Below are 19,972 nucleotides of genomic sequence, written 5' to 3'. Positions count from 1 at the left end.
ACTTTAACCCTCAAATATTTATACATTGTGTCATTAAGAGATATTAAGTTCTCAGACGTATAATAAAAAAAACAATGTATTTAGAGATTATTTAATTTAATAATAAGAAAAAATTATAAAATTTTATTTGTTTTTATTTTTAATTTACACATTTATTGAATTATATTTTCATGTAAAAATAGGATAAATTAGATAATAAGTAAACAAATTAAATTGACATCATATATAAATGTTTGAAGGTTAAAATTATTATTATATAATTTTATAAGTTGACACATATCATCTTTCCATTAGCCATTAATGACGGGTGAACAAAAAAAATTAAAAAATCAAATAGTTAGTTAATTATTTTGTAACTTTTTATATATAGGTGACTAGAAAATATTAATAGTTGGATCACTACTTGTATAATTTAACCTAAAATTAAATATCATAATCAAATAAGTCAATAAAAACAGGCCGAATCGGATCAATTCAGAAAGGGTTAATATAATTTTTAGTCCCTAAATTTGATAATTATGTTCACTTTAGTTTTTATATTTTCTTGGTTCAATTTGGTACTTGAACTTGTATTTCATCAAAATTTGACAATATATTATATCAAAGTGATCGAAAAAAAAGATTAAGTATTAAAATTCAGAGACCAAAATAAACTTAATTGTCAGCTTCAAATACCAAAGTGATCGAAAAAAAAATTAAGTATTAAAATGAACCTTATTACCAAGTTGAAGGACTAACAATTATATTAACCCATTGATAAACATAGTTGCTTATCATTTATATTTTCCTACATATTTAAATAATATGTAGGATAATATATTTTCTCTTTTAAATAAATAAGCAATGAAAAAACTTTGGCGTTTGTCGGCCCACTTTCCTCCTAACTGGCAATTATTATTATTATTAGATGTTTTACAGCTTGTCTTCAATTCATTATTTTTCCTTTGTCCCTATTAAAACAGTTCAATTGACGGAGTTCATTTTTATTTTTATTTTTATTTTTGTACAATTTTTTTAATTTGATATAACTTAAAATTGTAAATTCATTTATTCAGTCAATTTTAAATTTTTACTTGAGATTTTAATATTTATAACCACCCATAGTCATCCAACTATAAATAATTTAAATATAAATGTAAACTACACATATAGTCATCCAACTATAAATATTTTTCATTTTAGGCACTTAAAATAAAAAATCTGTAATTTAAGCACCCACGTTACATAGTTCAGTTATTTTGATCATTCCCGTTAAAATTACAAACGTCAAGCTAACGTGACAATTAAAAAATTCAATATAATAACAAATTTAACCATCATCTTTTATATATTATATTGATTTAGTCAATTTTAAAAAATTATCCTAATTCTTTAAAAATCAAAGAAATAAATAAAAATATATAAATATTTTCAAAAAATATAATAATAAATTTAAATTTTATGGTTATATTTATATTAACATCAAATAAATATGTTATATTATAATAAGATAAAATCCTTTAAAATTTACAATGACAAATAAAATCAACCCAATACAAAGAGCAAACGAATAATCGGAAAAATTGACACAAGTTAAGGTGGAGACTCACATATCAAAATTTACACATGATAAGACTCGAACCTAAATTATAACCTAAATTTTAAGACTCAAAGCCTCTACCTTAACCAACAAACTAAGACTTCATCAATTATGATAATTTATTTATTGATACGTCAATAATTATGTAAATGTGACATATTTATATATTTGTGTTATATTTATATTATTTTCTTACATCATGCTTTTTATTTAGTTTTTATTATCATTTTTAATTGTTTAGATATTATATATAAAAATATTATCAAAATTGCAATTAAATATGTTTAAGAGTGAAACTACATGCCAAGTAATGTAAAGCTTTGGAGAATGCCTTTTGTAATTTAAATAGGTCTAAATAAATAAATTTTAGCATAATAATAAATTTAAATTTTAAAGGTTTTTTTTTAAATTTGGTTATTATTGTTTTTAAGTTAAATTTAAATTTTTTAAAAAGATTCAAAATTGATCAAAATTTTTTTTAGAAAGAATCGAATTGTTGTTTTTTAATAGAAATGTTGACCAAAATGTTAAATTTATTAACCTTTCAAAAGAGTCGAATTGCTTTTTTTAAAAATTTTTATTTACTTTTTTTCTGTTTTCTTTGATTTTTATTGAATATTTTTATAATTTTTAATTTACTTGTTGACGTGTCATATGATAAATAATATGCTATGTCAACATAAAATACATACAGATTGTCATGGGATTATCACACCAACGATTATCATTAAAAACTAATGTTTTAGTTGACATTTTTATTAAAATAATATAAACATTGAAAGTTAAATTTATTATTTTGTTTATTTTTAAATATTAATATAGAATATTATTTTATAATTTCAATAAAAGATTAAATGTTGGTTTAAACCTCAAAATTATACATGATTATCACATTGGTACCCAAAAAAAAAAACTTTTGATTCAGTTTAATTCATAAAGTTGCAACTTGTGATACTTGTTAGTTGACTCATTTCCAATGCTAAAAAAAAAAAAAAATTGTCTATCATGACTTAATCTTATCTATAAATAACTTTAGTAGTATTTTATTCTTAGAGATATGACAACTTGTATCAATCCAAATGAAAGCAAAATTTGTAAAAGGGTCCCTTGACCAGATAGGTGTGTGATACTGTGATTGGCATATATCATTATTGGTAATTTAAAGTCCGCCCATGCTCAGTGGTGGATTTAATAAACTTGTTTGTCTATTTTTATTTTTTTTATTAATTTCAAGTAGATTTTGATTCAATTAATTCAATTTTTTTTATTTAGACTATTATATTAACAATTATAGGTCCACTCGATATGATCTTGTTCTACTAATAATGGTCACATCGTCAAATATTAACAGAATTTAAGTTTAGAGACTAAAATGGATTTACTTACCAAGTTCAATAATCAAAGTGGACAAAAAAAATACAAGTATCAAAATGAACTTAATTGGTAATTTTAAAGGCCAAAAAACTTTTTCATAAAATCAATTAAACCTTTCAGCAAAAACAATTCCAATTAAGCACTTGAATTTAAAAATTACATTAATTAAGCTATTTGATCAACGGAATTTATCGTTAAGTGTTAATTTTATTAAATGTTAATTATGTGACAGTTAATAATAACTAAATCATTCGTTTTCTTCAAAGTGATAGATGATGTGTAAACTTAATGATGTGAATTTTTTTTTAAAAGAGATCACTAATTAAGGTATTAAATGTAATTAAACAATAAAACTAATTAAATATAAATAAAAGTGCCTTTTAAAATTCAAATCATTTAAAACGCCAAAAATTTAACCGCTCTTTTATTTTTTATTTATTTTTAAATAATTTAATTATAAATTATTATAATATTTTTTTATATCATACTTAGAAATTCTTTATGCCTCTAACCCATAAATAAAAAATAATGTATTTCAGCACACTTAATCTACGTTTTCTTACATTAACAATAATATAAAAAATTATATTTTTCTAAATAAAAAAAATAAAGTCAAAAAGTGGTAATCCAATCCCATCACCATCTAATTAATTAATTCACAACACTTTGAGGTGTATCCTTGTGAAAATATAAGAGACAAAAACTCTTATACATGTCTTATCTTTGAGATATTAATTTTATTAATTAAAAATTGCGACCTTTCCATTTCCATTTCTTTCATCCCAATCCTATCATGCATGATGCATTATCTTTAACCCACGTGATACATGTGAATTGAGTATTATACCATCAAATTTTTTAATCATTATTATAAATAATATATGTTTTAATTTTTAATTAGTTTATAAATGTGCAAAATCAATCAATCAATCATAAAGGGCAAACTTTGTGTGATTTAGCTGATTTTTTTAAAAAGTTTAAGAATACATATATTTTTAATTTATTGATATATACTGTTTTTGGAGGAAGAAAGTGAAAACACATCGTGTTTTCAAGTTAACAGTAACTATTCACTGATGTTGTAGTAAAAACGCGTCTTATTGGATGTATTTTCATTTTGCTCTCCAAATTTAACATATTTCGTTGTTTTTTACAAAAAACAATAACATAGATTTTTAAATTAAAAAATAATAATGATTATATTTTGGTAAATTGATCGTCAAATGTTGGACTTTGAAGGAATTTAAAAGCACAAATGCATATATTAAATCAATTCAAAATTTCACTCCTTGTCGGTGGCGAATCATGGGGCTGCTTGCAGGGCTCAACTCTCTAAAATGAAAAATTTTCGTTTAGCTTTCTTTATAATTTATAAAAATTTAAATTAATAATAGTAAAACTGTACTTTTATACCAAAATGATAAAAAATTAGTTTAGTTCTCTAAAAATTATAAAGGTATAGGTTATTACAATGATAATGTTTCATTTTTACTATCGTAAAAATATACAATTTAATTCCGTCCCAAAAAATATTCTCGCTTCCCCCGTGATCCTTGTGATATTAAATTAATCAATTTATCAATTTAATATTTTAAATATAAATTAGCTAAAATAAAGTTGGGTAATGAGAAATTTATAAAAAGAAAAAGTTAAGAAAAAAATCAAAATTAATTGCATTAGACATCCCCAGATTATTACCCTCATTTCAAATTAGTCTATAAACTTCAAAATGTTCTAATGACATCCTTAAACTATCGATGTTAAATCAACCAGGCCCTTCCATTATCAAAGTTGTTAATTTAACTGTTAAATGATATGTAAAATCTTATGTGACATAATTTAAAACAAAATTTTTAAAGAAAAGTAAAATGTTTTCACGTAACTTTTAAAATTAAAAATTAAAAATAAAGTAAAACCGAAAAAAGAGAAAGTGAACGATAGTCTTTATAAAAACTTCGAAAACCTTAAAGCCAATACTTTTATAACTTTCATTCTTACAATATTCAATTTAAAATTTTCGTTTTAAATCATTTCACATAAAATATCATATTTTATTTAATTAATTAATTAACAATTTTAATAACAAAAAAAACTTTATTAATATAATATCGATAATTTTAAAATGTATTTAAAATTTTAAAAATATAAAAATCAATTTAAAATAAAAATCATAATCTAAAAATATTTCATGCAATTAACTCAAATCAAAACTACTAAAATGATAGTAAAATAACTAAAAATATGTAATCTGAAAACAATAATTATTGAGCTAGATTTGTGATAAACATGCTGAAATTGTGATAACTGTATATATTATGTGCACATAAAAAAATGCTAAAATTATGAAAAAGAAGATAGTTTGATTTTATGTTTTAGACGTTTCATCATTGACAACATGCTAAGGTTGTGTGAAGTCGGTTTAATTTCATCTCTAATCGACTCACTGCAAAAGCAGTTCATCACTTTTTACTGCTTTTTATTGGGGGAGAATTAACGTTTAGTCTCTAAATTTGATAATTTTTATTATATTGGTCCTTAATTTTTTGTCAATGTTAATTTTAGACTTAGACAATTTTCTTAATTTGGCCTTTGAACTTAAATTTTATTAGTGTATAATGGCATGACACTTTAAATTTATGTCACATCATTATTTGAAATAAATAAATAAATATTATAATTTCTTTATAGTTTTAATAATTTTTGTTTTCTTTTAGATTTTTTTGTATATTTTAAAATTTTCAAGCAATGACATGAAATAATATCAAGTACTAGGATATCATTTGAAAAAAGTTGTTAAATTTAAAGACTAAATATTACTTTTATTCCTTTAATTTTTTTTCAAAATATTCAGGCTAAAAAATAATTTTACTATTATACTAATTTTTTATTATAAATTTTTAGAAACAATTTTACCATTTTTGGGTCATGGCCATTCCTTGCGGCTAGGATTTTGCCCTTGTTTTCGTTGTTCTTACATATTCATAAATATAAGTAGTTTAAAATGCATAAAAGAACTCTAAAATATATTAGATTATGATATAATATTGACGCCTCTCTCATGAGTTTGTGGATTGTATTTTCACTAATCTAGGATTTTTTAAATTTCTTGAACTTCTTTATAACCTCTTTGAATTATGAGAGACAAAATCTTGACACAATGACTATACCTTCCGTTGAGGGTCTGAAACCAACCTTCCCTAAACAGAAAGATGTCTTTTTGTTAAGAGGGGGTTGTCTCTATTTCAAAATAAGTCTTTAAAGCTGAGTGGTTCTATTCTATTCTTACCCACTAGTGCCATTTAAGGGCATGGGTTCGAATCCCACAAGGCCAAATGCTAAACATTTCCTTGGTGGCATGACGCTCCCTAAATTTCGTAAACTCGTTGGGCTTTCCTCAAAGTCGGGAGACAAAATCTGAGGCTAAAATCGAGCATAAACACCTTAAGCACAAGACCTCCACTGTTTGAGGATTCGATCGACTACTCGGTAGACAATACTTCAAAGACATATATATATTCATAAATATATATGTGTGTGTGTATAAAAGTAGTTTAAACGTATAAAAGAACTTTAAAATATATTAGATTATGACACAATATTGACACCTCCCATATAAGCTTGTAAATCGTATTTTTACTAATCGAGGTGCTCCCACCCCTAAATAGAAAGATGCCTTTTTGTTAAAAGGGGGTTGTTTTTATTTTGGGATAAGTCTTTAAAGCCGAGTGATTGTATTCTTACCCACTAATGTCATTTAAGGGCATGGTTCGAACCTCACCAAGCTCAAATGCTAAACATTTCATTGGTGACAATGTGCTCCCTAAACTGTAACATCCCCCTACCCGAGACCGTTGCCGGAGTCAAGCAGGAGACATTACAAAACTTATCTTAGCACTTAAACAGTTTTCGTAGTAAACTATCCATCTGCGTCACGGTCGCTAAAAATATCATATCTAGAGTTACGAAACTCAAAATCTAATTCCGTAAATTTTCCCTGAAACTAGACTCATATATCTAGTTACTAATTTTTTTCTAGAATTTTTGGTCAGGCCAATTAGTACAGTTTATTAGAAAAATTCTCCCCTGTTTCAGGGTTCGGCTACTCTGACCCTTGTGCACTACGAATCAAATTTCTTCCTGTACAGAAATCCAATGACTATTCCATTTGTTTCAATTAAAAATAAACTCAATAAGGAATCCATACATATAAAGTTTGAGTCCTAATTCTTAATACAAAATTTATGGTGAATTTCTAAAGTCAAAATAGGGAATCTAGAAATTGCTCTAACCCTGTTTCACCAAAATGTAAATATCTCATAAAATACAACTCTTTTACCTATTTTGTTTCTTCCATATAAAAAATAGATTTGTTAAGCTTCAATTACATATTTTATTCATCATCTAATTCACTTTATACTATTTTTGGTATATTTTCAAAGTTGGACTACTGTTACTGTCCAAATCTGTTTTTGTATAAAATGTTGATAACTAAGTTTATAATATCTTCATTTCTTCTCTCGACAATATTTACCAACACTTCCTCTTATTACTCTTCACTAACATATCAAAACATACCATACTTAAGATTTTGGTAACATTTACAAAACATACCAAAATATCACTTAACAACTTAGATACTTTCAAAATGACCAAAAGACATCCTAGGTACAATGCCATTTTCCAAAAAGATAGAAACTTCACCAATTTGAGTTCGGGGATCGGCTTGTATGCTGAGTCCTTATACTTTCGTACCTAGCCTGCGCACGGAAACAAACCGTACGCTGAGAATACTCTCAGTGGTATTTCTATAAACAATAGCTTAATCAACTTTAAAACATGGTAATTCAAACACATTATTGCTATTATTCAATATCAATCAGTACTTTAATAACCTTTACTTTATTTACCCTTATTAACATAACTCGGACACTGACGGATACACGGATCCAACCCACACTCCGGGATAAACACATAGTGCTTCATCGGAATAAATCCGGAACTTTAACATTATAGTACACAAAGTACTTCATCGGAACAAATCCGGAACTTTAACAGTAGTCGACACATAGTGTCTCATCGACTCAATGTCGGAATATCCCAATACTTCCAATTCCTATGACATGTCAACTATATCCGACTAGCCCGACACTGTTAATAGGGTATTCAAAATCACATTCATTTCAATATGGTAAAAATACTTACCTCATTCACCTTTTCATACAATATAAATATCAAATATAGCAATAACGATTAAGCTCGGTTTATAGAAATACAAACCACTATTTATCGAATTTAATCGATATCTTCGTTCACTTTCTCTTTTCCCTTCTTTGATGACGTATCCAGTGCTACGTTTGCTACTAACAATCATACAATTAAAAATCATCAATATACTAATTCATAAAACACATTTTCACTTTCTATCAAACTTTTACAAAAATTCCAATTTCATTCTTTTTCCATTGCTAATCTTTTTTCTTTAACTTAAGCTTCATATTCTCTTTTAATCAACTCATTAACAATTTCTAACTCATAAATTTCATTATAAAACATAAATTTTAAGCTCTATTCAACTTAATCCCTATTTAAACCTAACTTAGAATTCTTTTAATAAATCACTCAATTTTCACTTCTAACTTCAATTTCTATCAATTTAACCCATAAAACCTCAATTTATTCAACTAAATCAATATATAAAAATTTTCTATTTTTCTTCATTTTAACCTCATACATGTAGAACTTTGAATTAGGCATCCATAAACATAAAAATTATAAGAAAATAAGCTAAAACATCTTACCAATCAAGCTTTAGGGCCTTAAACCTCTAATTTCCCTTTTCTATTTCTTTCTTTCTTTCTTTCTTTCTTTCTCATGTTTGCTCTCTGTAACTCTTTCTATCTTTCTTTCTTTCTTTCTTTCTTTTAACTTACTCATAAATCTATATTCAATATAATAATATTAATAATATAATATTATTCTAATAAAATAACTTAATCTATAAGAAAAACTACTTTAACACATTTAATATCTTTACCAACTATTACACATGTTATATCATACATTCACACACATGGCACTTAGGGTCTAATTGCTAGATTAGTCCCTTTACTAATCTTTAATCTATAATTAAACTTTCATACCGTATGCAATTTAGTCCTTTAAACTAAATTCAAGCTACTTCACTTAATTAAACATTAAATAACCATTCAACTATAATTCATAAATATTTCTAATAAATATTCATGAATTAATTTCACGGAAACAGTACTCAAGACTCAATTTCCGATACCGTAACTTTCGGTTCATTACAATTCTCTCCCCCTTAATAAATTTCGTCCTCGAAATTTACCTGAAAAGAGATGGGGGTATTGAGATCTCATCGTTTCTTCTGGTTCCCATGTAGCTTCTTCAACACTGTGACTTCGCCATAGCACTTTTACTAAAGGAATACGTTTATTACGTAATTCTTTTACCTCTCGTGCTAGAATCTCAACTGGTTCTTCTTCATACGATAAGTCAGGTTGAATCTCTACATTCTCGGTCGTAATAACATGTGAAGGATCCGATTGATATCTTCTTAGCATAGAAACATGGAAGACATCGTGCATTTTCTGTAGTTCAGGAGGTAAGGCCAATCGATACGCTACTGGTCCAATTCTCTCAATAACTTCGTAAGGCCCAATAAAACCAGGACTTAATTTTCCTTTTTGACCAAATCTTAGAATTTTCTTCCAAGGTGAAACCTTTAAAAATACTTTATCCCCGACTGAGTATTCAATATCCCGTCGTTTCAAATCTGCATACGATTTCTGTCTATCAAAAGTAGTTTTTAAGCTTTCCCAAATTTTCTTAATTGTACTTTTCGTTTCTTGAACCAATTCAGGTCCAATCATCTTCTTCTCATTCAGTTCTGTCCAACATACGGGTGATCGGCATCTTCGTCCATACAAAGCCTCATACGGTGCCATCTGTATACTTGACTGGAAACAATTATTATATACAAATTCGGCTAATGACAAATAATATTCCCAGTTAGACTCAAAATCAATCATACAGGCTCGAAGCATATCTTCTAAAATTTGCATTACCCGTTCAGATTGACCATCAGTCTGTGGATGAAAAGCTGTACTAAAGTCAAGTCGAGTACCGAAAGATTCATGTAATTGCTTCCAAAACCTTGACGTAAACCTTGGATCTCTGTCAGAGATTATTGATTTTGGAATACCATGTAATCTAATGATTTCCCGAACATAAACTTCAGCAAGTTTCTTTAACGACCAATCGGTTCTCACAGCTAATAACTGAGTTGACTTCGTAAGTCGATCAACTATTACCCAAATAACATTTTTTTTACTTGTAGACATCGATAACCCGTCACAAAGTCCATCGTTATTCGGTCCCATTTCCATTCAAGAATATTGATAGGTTGAAGTAATCCTGATGGAACTTGATGTTCTGCCTTCACTCGTTGACAAGTCAAACACTTTGCCACATATTCAGTTATATCCTTTTTCACTCCCGACCACCAATACAATTCACGCAAATCACGATACATTTTCATACCTCCAGGATGAAATGCAAATGGACTATTATGAGCTTCTCGAAGAATTAACTCTTTCAACTCAGAATTATCCGGAATGCAAAGTCGATTCTAAAATATTAGACAACCATTTCCATCAATGCTAAAATTTTCTGTTGTACTATTCTGAATCATCTCTCTTTTCTTTAACAACTTATCATCTTCTAACTGTGCTGATCTGTTTCGATCAAACATTACTGGCTTTATTCTTAATTCAGTCAAAAGACTTCCATCTTCAGTGATACTAAGTTGTGCAAACATTGCTCGTAATTCAATCGCAGCTTTTCTACTCAGTGCGTCAGCTACTACATTAGCCTTCCCTGGATGATAGTCTATGACACAATCATAGTCTTTCAGAAGCTCTATCCAATGCCTTTGTCTCAGATTCAATTCTTTTTGCGAAAGCAGATACTTCAAACTTTTATGATCCGTATAAACATAGCATTTTCACCATAAAAATAGTGCCTCCAAATCTTCAAGGCAAAAATTACAGCTGCTAATTCTAAATCATGAGTTGGATAGTTGCGTTCATGCGGTTTCAGTTGCCGTGAAGCATAAGCAATGACTTTCCCGTTCAGCATCAGTACACATCCCAGTCCACTCAATGAAGCATCACTGTACACTACAAAATCTCTTTCTGATTCTGGTAAAGTCAACATCGGTGCCTCTGTTAACATTCGTTTTAATTCTTCAAAACTTTACTGACATTGCTCATTCCAAACAAATGGAATATTCTTCTGTAGTAGCTTGGTCATTGGTAAGGCTATCTTTGAAAATCCGTTGACAAATCTTCGATAGTAACCAACCAATCCGAGAAAACTTAGTACCTCTGATACATTCTTAGGAACTTTCCACAGAATAACTGCTTCAATCTTCTTTGGATCCACTCTAATTCCATCTGCTGATACGACATGACCAAGAAACACAACTTCTGATAACCAAATTCACACTTGCTCAATTTTCCATACAATTGCGTTTCTCGTAGTATTTGTAAAATAATCCGGAGATGTTGCTCATGGTCTTTTTCTGGCTTGGAATACACCAAAATATCATCGATAAAAACTATTACGAACTGATCCAAGTATGGCTGAAAAATCTGATTCGTAAGATCCATAAAAGCAGCAGGGGCATTTGTCAGTCCAAATGACATTACTAAGAATTCATAATGCCTATACCTCGTACAGTATGTCGTCTTCAATATGTCGCACTCTTTTACTTTCAACTGATAGTATCCCGACCTCAGATCAATCTTTGAAAATACGGAAGCTCCTTTCAGTTGATCAAACAAATCATCTATTCGGGGAAGTGGATACTTGTTCTTGACAGTCAATTTGTTGAGTTGTCGATAATCAATGCATAACCGCATCGGCCCATCTTTCTTCTTAACAAATAACATTGGAGCTCCCCATGGTGATGTACTAGGTCGTATAAAACCTCTGTCCAATAAGTCTTGCAACTGTACTTTTAATTCCTTTAGCTCAATAGGTGCCATATGGTACGGAGGTATCGATACCGGATCTGTACCTAGGTAGACTTCAATCACAAATTCTACCTCTCGATCAGGGGGTAATCCAGGTAATTCCTCAGAGAATACATCAAAAAATTCACATACAGTCCGAATTTTACTACACTGACTTTCAACTGAATCCGCATTAATCACATATGCTAAGAAAGCATTACAACCTCGATGAAGAAGCTTGCTAGCTTTAATGGCCGAAACAATACGAATTGATCCACTAGTCCGAATACTATTTACTTCAATCGTATCTTCACTTTCATTCTGAACAATAAAATTCTTCTTATAACAGTCTAAAATCACTTCATGTTCTGATAACCAGTCCATTCCCAAAATAACATCAAAGTCGCCAAATGGCATAATCAACAGATCAACAGGGAATATTCTATCTTGAATCATTAACGAACATCTTCGACATATATGGTTCACTAAAGTAGTTTGTCCCAGTGGACTAGTCACTTTTATCATAACTTTAGACAATTCAGACTCTAATTTTTTTGTCTCAACTACTTTTGTATTAACATATGAATGTGATGACCCAGGGTCTATTAAAGCATAAACGGGTGTTGAATTCAATAAGAATATACTTGTCACCACATCGTGAGCATCTTTCTCTTCTCGAGTCCTCACAACATACGCTCGAGCTGGAGCTCTAGCTTCAGATTGTTGTGTAGCACTCTCACTAGTTCTTCTAGTACCACCTCTAGCAAACAAACTACTTCGACATGATCCCCGGCCTCTGGAAGCAAATTCAGATATTTGCACTACTATCGGTGTTGTTCCAGATATCTTTGGGCAATCTTTAATAAAGTGATCTGTAGCTCCACAACGGAAACAACCTCTAGTCAACTTTCTACACTCCTCTTTGTGTTGGTTTCCACAATGCTCACATATTGGAATTTCAGTATTTTGAACTGGACTTCGGATACTGCCAGTAGACACAGTAGTCTGTCTTTTCTGACCTCGATCACTCCTTTCTGATCGAGAACTAAATCTCCAATTACCTAATGATTCCTTTGACCGCTTAGGCTACGGACTTGAACTAACCATTTCGGGACGTTTTCAATCGAACGAGCAACTTTAGACTTTTTATCCCTTTCGAGAATTTGTTCAATCATCTTAGCTCTTTCCATTAAATTCGCAAACTCAGTGATTCTAAGAGGCATCAACTGTAGTCTAAATTCATCATGTAATCCTTTTAAAAATCTTTTATATCGGTCGGCTTCAGTCGGTACAAACTCAGTGGCATATCTGCTCAATCTCAGAAATTCTCGTTCATAATCCACTATAAGCATCTCACCTTGTTTCAGTGTTAAGAACTCTTGTCTTTTGTCCTCTATGTACATTTCTCCCAAATACTTATTTTAAAACTCTTTTGAAAGAAGTCCCAACTTATCTGTTCCTCAAGTACATTCTGAATCACTGATTCCCACCATACTAAAGCTTCCTCTTGCAGTAATGAGACAACACACACTAAGCTTTCTTGTGGTGTACATTCAAGTTGCTTCAGAACTCTCTTTGTAGTCTTTAACCAATTTTCAGCAGTAGTCGAATCAATTCCCTTTGCACCCAAAAATTCTGTAGCTCCATATTTTCTCAATTCTTTAATTGGAGCTCTTCGGGTAGTAGGGATAGAGGACGTAGCAAGCATAGTTCCTACCACTTTTTGAAGGGCATCGGCGATTATTCTAAAGACTTCAGTATTATCACTTCCAACATTCGGTTGATTTCCTACTGGATTCACACTTGGAGTTGCAGACTCCGATTCATTCACATTATACGGTTCATCATCTTCACTATAAATCTCTTGATCAGTATCCTCAATGCTTTTATCAGACATTCTTAATGCTATAAAACAAAAATATTCAATAAACATATCAACATCCAATCCCAACTCAAATTTGACTCAGTAATGGCATGTACCTCTAGATTCACATTGACATTCGATTTAGTCCTAGAACTGACTAAACCTAATTAGCTCTGATACCAATCAATATTGTAACGTCCCCCTACCCGAGACCGTTGCCGGAGTCAAGCAGGAGACATTACAAAACTTATCTTAGCACTTAAACAGTTTTCGTAGTAAACTATCCATCTGCGTCACGGTCGCTAAAAAAATCATATCTCGAGTTACGAAACTCAAAATCTAATTCCGTAAATTTTCCCTGAAACTAGACTCATATATCTAGTTACTAATTTTTTTCTAGAATTTTGGGTCTGGCCAATTAGTACAGTTTATTAGAAAAATTCTCCCCTGTTTCAGGGTTCGGCTACTCTGACCCTTGTGCACTACGAATCAAATTTCTTCCTGTACAGAAATCCAATGACTATTCCATTTGTTTCAATTAAAAATAGACTAAATAAGGAATCCATACATGTAAAGTTTGAGTCCTAATTCTTAATACACAAATTATGGTGAATTTCTAAAGTCAAAACAGGGAATTTAGAAATTGCTCTAACCCTGTTTCACCAAAACGTAAATATCTAATAAAATACAACTCTTTTACCTATTTTGTTTCTTCCATATAAAAAATAGATTTGTTAAGCTTCAATTACATATTTTATTCATCATCTAATTCACTTTATATTATTTTTGGTATATTTTCAAAGTTGGACTACTGTTACTGTCCAAATCTGTTTTTGTATAAAATGTTGATAACTAAGTTTATAATATCTTCATTTCTTCTCTCTACAATATTTACCAACATTTCCTCTTATTACTCTTCACTAACATATCAAAACATACCATACTTAAGGTTTTGGTAACATTTACAAAACATACCAAAATATCACTTAACAACTTAGATACTTTCAAAATGACCAAAAGACATCCTAGGTACAATGCCATTTTCCAAAAAGATAGAAACTTCACCAACTTGAGTTCGGGGATCGGCTTGTATGCTGAGTCCTTATACTTTCGTACCTAGCCTACGCACGGAAATAAACCGTACGCTGTGAATACTCTCAGTGGTATTTCTATAAACAATAGCTTAATCAACTTTAAAACATGGTAATTCAAACACATTATTGCTATTATTCAATATCAATCAGTACTTTAATAACATTTACTTTATTTACCCTTATTAACATAACTCGGACACTGACGGATACACGGATCCAACCCACACTCCGGGATAAGCACATAGTGCTTCATCGGAATAAATCCGGAACTTTAACATTATAGTACACAAAGTACTTCATCGGAACAAATCCGGAACTTTAACAGTAGTCGACACATAGTGTCTCATCGACTCAATGTCGGAATATCCCAATACTTCCAATTCCTATGACATGTCAACTATATCCGGCTAGCCTGACACTGTTAATAGGGTATTCAAAATCACATTCATTTCAATATGGTAAAAATACTTACCTCATTCACATTTTCATACAATATAAATATCAAATATAGCAATAACGATTAAGCTCGGTTTATAGAAATACAAACCACTATTTATCGAATTTAATCGATATCTTCGTTCACTTTCTCTTTTCCCTTCTTTGATGACGTATCCGGTGCTACGTTTGCTACTAACAATCATACAATTAAAAATCATCAATATACTAATTCATAAAGCACATTTTCACTTTCTATCAAACTTTTACAAAATTCCAATTTCGTCCTTTTTCCATTACTAATCTTTTTTCTTTAGCTTAAGCTTCATATTCTCTTTTAATCAACTCATTAACAATTTCTAACTCATAAATTTCATTATAAAACATAAATTTTGAGCTCTATTCAACTTAATCCCTATTTAAACCTAACTTAGAATTCTTTTAATAAATCACTCAATTTTGACTTCTAACTTCAATTTCTATCAATTTAACCCATAAAACCTCAATTTATTCAACTAAATCAATATCTAAAAATTTTCTATTTTTCTTCATTTTAACCTCATACATGTAGAACTTTGAATTAGGCATCCATAAACATAAAAATTATAAGAAAATAAGCTAAAACATCTTACCAATCAAGCTTTAGGGCCTTAATCCTCTAATTTCCCTTTTCTATTTCTTTCTTTCTTTCTTTATTTCTTTCTCACGTTTGCTCTCTGTAACTCTTTCTATCTTTCTTTCTTTCTTTCTTTCTTTCTTTTTAACTTACTCATAAATCTATATTCAATATAATAATATTAATAATATAATATTATTCTAATAAAATAACTTAATCTATAAGAAAAACTACTTTAACACATTTAATATCTTTACCAACTATTACACATGTTATATCATACATTCACACACATGGCACTTAAGGTCTAATTGCTAGATTAGTCCCTTTACTAATCTTTAATCTATAATTAAACTTTCATACCGTATGCAATTTAGTCCTTTAAACTAAATTCAAGCTACTTGACTTAATTAAACACTAAATAACCATTCAACTATAATTCATAAATATTTCTAATAAATATTCATGAATTAATTTCACGGAAACAGTACTCAAGACTCAATTTCCGATACGTAACTTTCGGTTCATTACATAAACTCTGTAAACCCGTTGGGCAAGGGTGAAGCCAAAGGGGCTTGCATGAGCCCTGGTCCCTCTTAAAATGTAAAATTATTTTTTAGGCCTTTAAATTTTTTTAAAATTTTAAATTAGTAAAGGTAAATTTACACTTTGGCCCCCCTAAAATTATACAAATTCAATTTAATCGTTTATAAATTATAAAGATATAAACTATAGAAAATTAAAATTTCATCCGGCCCTCCTAAAAAAATTTTCTGGCTTCGCCCCTGCCATTGGGCTCTCCTTGAAGTCAAGAAACAAAATCTAAGGCTAAAACTAAGCATAAACACCCCGAGCACAATACCTCTACTATTTGAATATTCAATCTACTACTCTATAGACGATATTTGAAAAACTTTTCCAAAAAATACCACCTCCCATGTAAAAGATTTCAACCATTACGACTTTATTTTTGGTCTGTATGATAAATATATTAAATTTATTTGAAATTTTATTTAGATGACGAGTACTACTATGCTACTAATTTTTTATTTTTAAGTTTCAATAGTTAAATTACTAAAATATGCATAAAAAAGTATCAAACTATAAAATTACAAAAGTTCGTGAAAAGATACATATTTCAATAGACAATTTTACAAGTGTTATATTCCCGATTCGTTAGACAATTATTAAAAGCAACTACTTTAAAAAATATCTAATAAATTCGCACGTGGGAACAGAACAAGTTGTGATTAAAAAATGTTAAAAATTGTTGTTACTCCTTATACTTTGACAAACTTTGATGTTTAACCCTTGTATTTTAAAAATTAGAAATTCCATCACATCCAATACCACTAAATTATTATTAAAATTACATTTTGATCATTACAAGAAATTACAAATTCCCTCGTCGTAAATGCTCTTTGAAGAGGTAAACAATTAGCAATGAAATGTGATCCATTACCATAAAGAGAGATCAAATTCTCAATCGCGTGATTAAAAGATGAGGTGAACAACCAACATACCATACCTCATAGTTTATTAAAATAATATTTTATTAAATAGTTTAATACACATTACTATGTATGCAACAACGGAGCCTAGTAGAGACCTAGGGGGATATGACCCCCAAGGTTTAAGATTTTTACAATTTCCTCCGTTGTATATTTATTATAGCCTCCTAAAATGGTAAAAATTTAATTTAGGTCATTTATAATTTATAAAATTTTAAATTAGTAATGGTAAAATTATACTTTGGACCCCTCAAAAATGGTAAAAATTTGATTTAACTATTTAAAAATTATAATGATATAGGCTATTAAAATGATGAAATTATATTTTTTACTATCGTAAAAAACATACGATTTAATTCCGATTCCCCCTCAAAAAGAATTTTTCGGCTCCATCACTGTAAGTACGGATTAATTTTATTAATTAATATAAATTTATAATTTTTTAATTGTTTCATCGAATAAATAATGTATATTATATGTATTTAACATTTCAAAAATACAAAATAAAATTAATTATAAATTTAAAAATACTAAATAAAAATCAATAAACTACATCGTTCAAAGTGAATTTATATATAGTATGAATAAGTGAACCCAGAAATCCGGTCAAAGACATGCACAAACTGCTGGACCCCATCTTTAGATTTCCGAAGATTATAAAATAAGATCAAAATCCCAAAGAACCCTCATTAATTAATGAACAAACAAAAAAAGAACCCTCCTTAATTAAAATGGATTTAATAAAATATTGGAAAATTGTAAAACGTTAATCATTGAGTTTTTAATATTAATTTTTTATTCCCATGACCCTTATTTTTCACAAACCACGTCAGTTTGTGATACGCATGATCACATGACATGTTAGAACTATAATGCTTCCATAAAATACACTATATTTAATTTTTGAAAAATTATTTATTTATATAAATAATCATCCAGATAGAATTTTTCTACAACCAAATATAAAAAATAATAATTAGATAAGGACCTACTTATCTCTTAGTATAGAATAAATTCAATAATTTTTATTTTATTTCATTTAAGATTACATATTTTTATCAAACAATCTAATTATATCCAATACTTAAATTTAAATAAAATATTAAACATACTTTATAACTTAAATTCAATACTTATACGAGCTTTTCGTTAAAAAAATAAGAGTATCGAAAAATAAATATTGAATTTAAGTTAAAAAATTTATTTGGTGTATTACTTAAAATTAAATATTGATTATAATTAGATTAATTTTGATAAATAATAATGTAATATTAAATAAAACAAAATAAAAAAATAATTGAACTTATTCTCTATTAAGTGATAAGTAGGCCTCTATCTATTTATCATTTTTTATATTTTTTTTGGAATTTTTTTATATATTTTTAATGAAACAAATATATATTTGAGATTTATGATAAAGAGTTTAGGTGAAATAGTGAATTGATTACAAAGTGATGTTAATATGAAATTATAGTAAAAATGAATCTTCATGATGTTAAGGATTAAATTGTAAACTTTGTGAAATTTATAATTGAAACAAGAGAAGTGATATGCATAAAAATTTGTTATGTGAAAAAATATATTATAATGAATTGTTTTGATTAAAGTGCTTATATGGTAAAAAAATAAATTACATGGCAATAGGGACTAAATTGAAAAACATACAAAAGTTTAAGTGTGAAACAATGTAATATGTGAATAAGGAAATTATGATGAAAGACTAATGAATATATTATGAGATGACGAAATATGTATAAAGTATTGTAAAAATGAAATTGTGGAAAAATATGAAATTTTTATGATCATAAGGATTAAATTGTTAAGCTTAAAAAATATGTGGGTGAAATAATATAAGTGAAATTTATAGAAATTTGATACGTGAAACAAGATATTGAGATAAATTATGTGATTTGAGTGTAACAAGAAATAAAATTGATTTAATATGATTAATTAGTGAATATTGAACTTTTATGACAAAAAGAGATTAATTAAATTGAAAAGTTATAAAATCTTATAAGAAAATATTTGATAAGTGAATAATGTATTAGAGAATGTAATATCTTGATGCTTTGACTCAATGTTCGAGTTGGGTATGAGGGTGATACAGTGAATAGAGCCTTATCAATTTAGAAAATGTCATACGAAAAAAAAATTAATAAGACATTTTATGAGAATAAGAAAATAATTTTACGTTAACTAAAAAATTTTGTACGTTAACTATCTTATTTTACATGAAAAAATAAAAAATAAAAAAATATTTTTCATAAAAACTTTTACTTTCAAACAAAGGAAACTTGCTGGAAATAAACATACCAGAGAGACAAAAAGCAGCTACTTTATTTAACACTTTCATGGACCCTAAATGCCCAATCTACCCATCAGCCCAGGAGCTTTTTCTTTATCTTCTGTATGTAAAAAATTTTATCAAATTTTAGGCTGATCTGATTGAAAATTTATTTTT

The sequence above is a fragment of the Gossypium hirsutum genome, chromosome A11 (genome assembly GCF_007990345.1).
Source record: "Gossypium hirsutum isolate 1008001.06 chromosome A11, Gossypium_hirsutum_v2.1, whole genome shotgun sequence".
Classification (NCBI taxonomy): domain Eukaryota; kingdom Viridiplantae; phylum Streptophyta; class Magnoliopsida; order Malvales; family Malvaceae; genus Gossypium; species Gossypium hirsutum.
Note: the sequence above shows the minus strand (reverse complement) of the source record.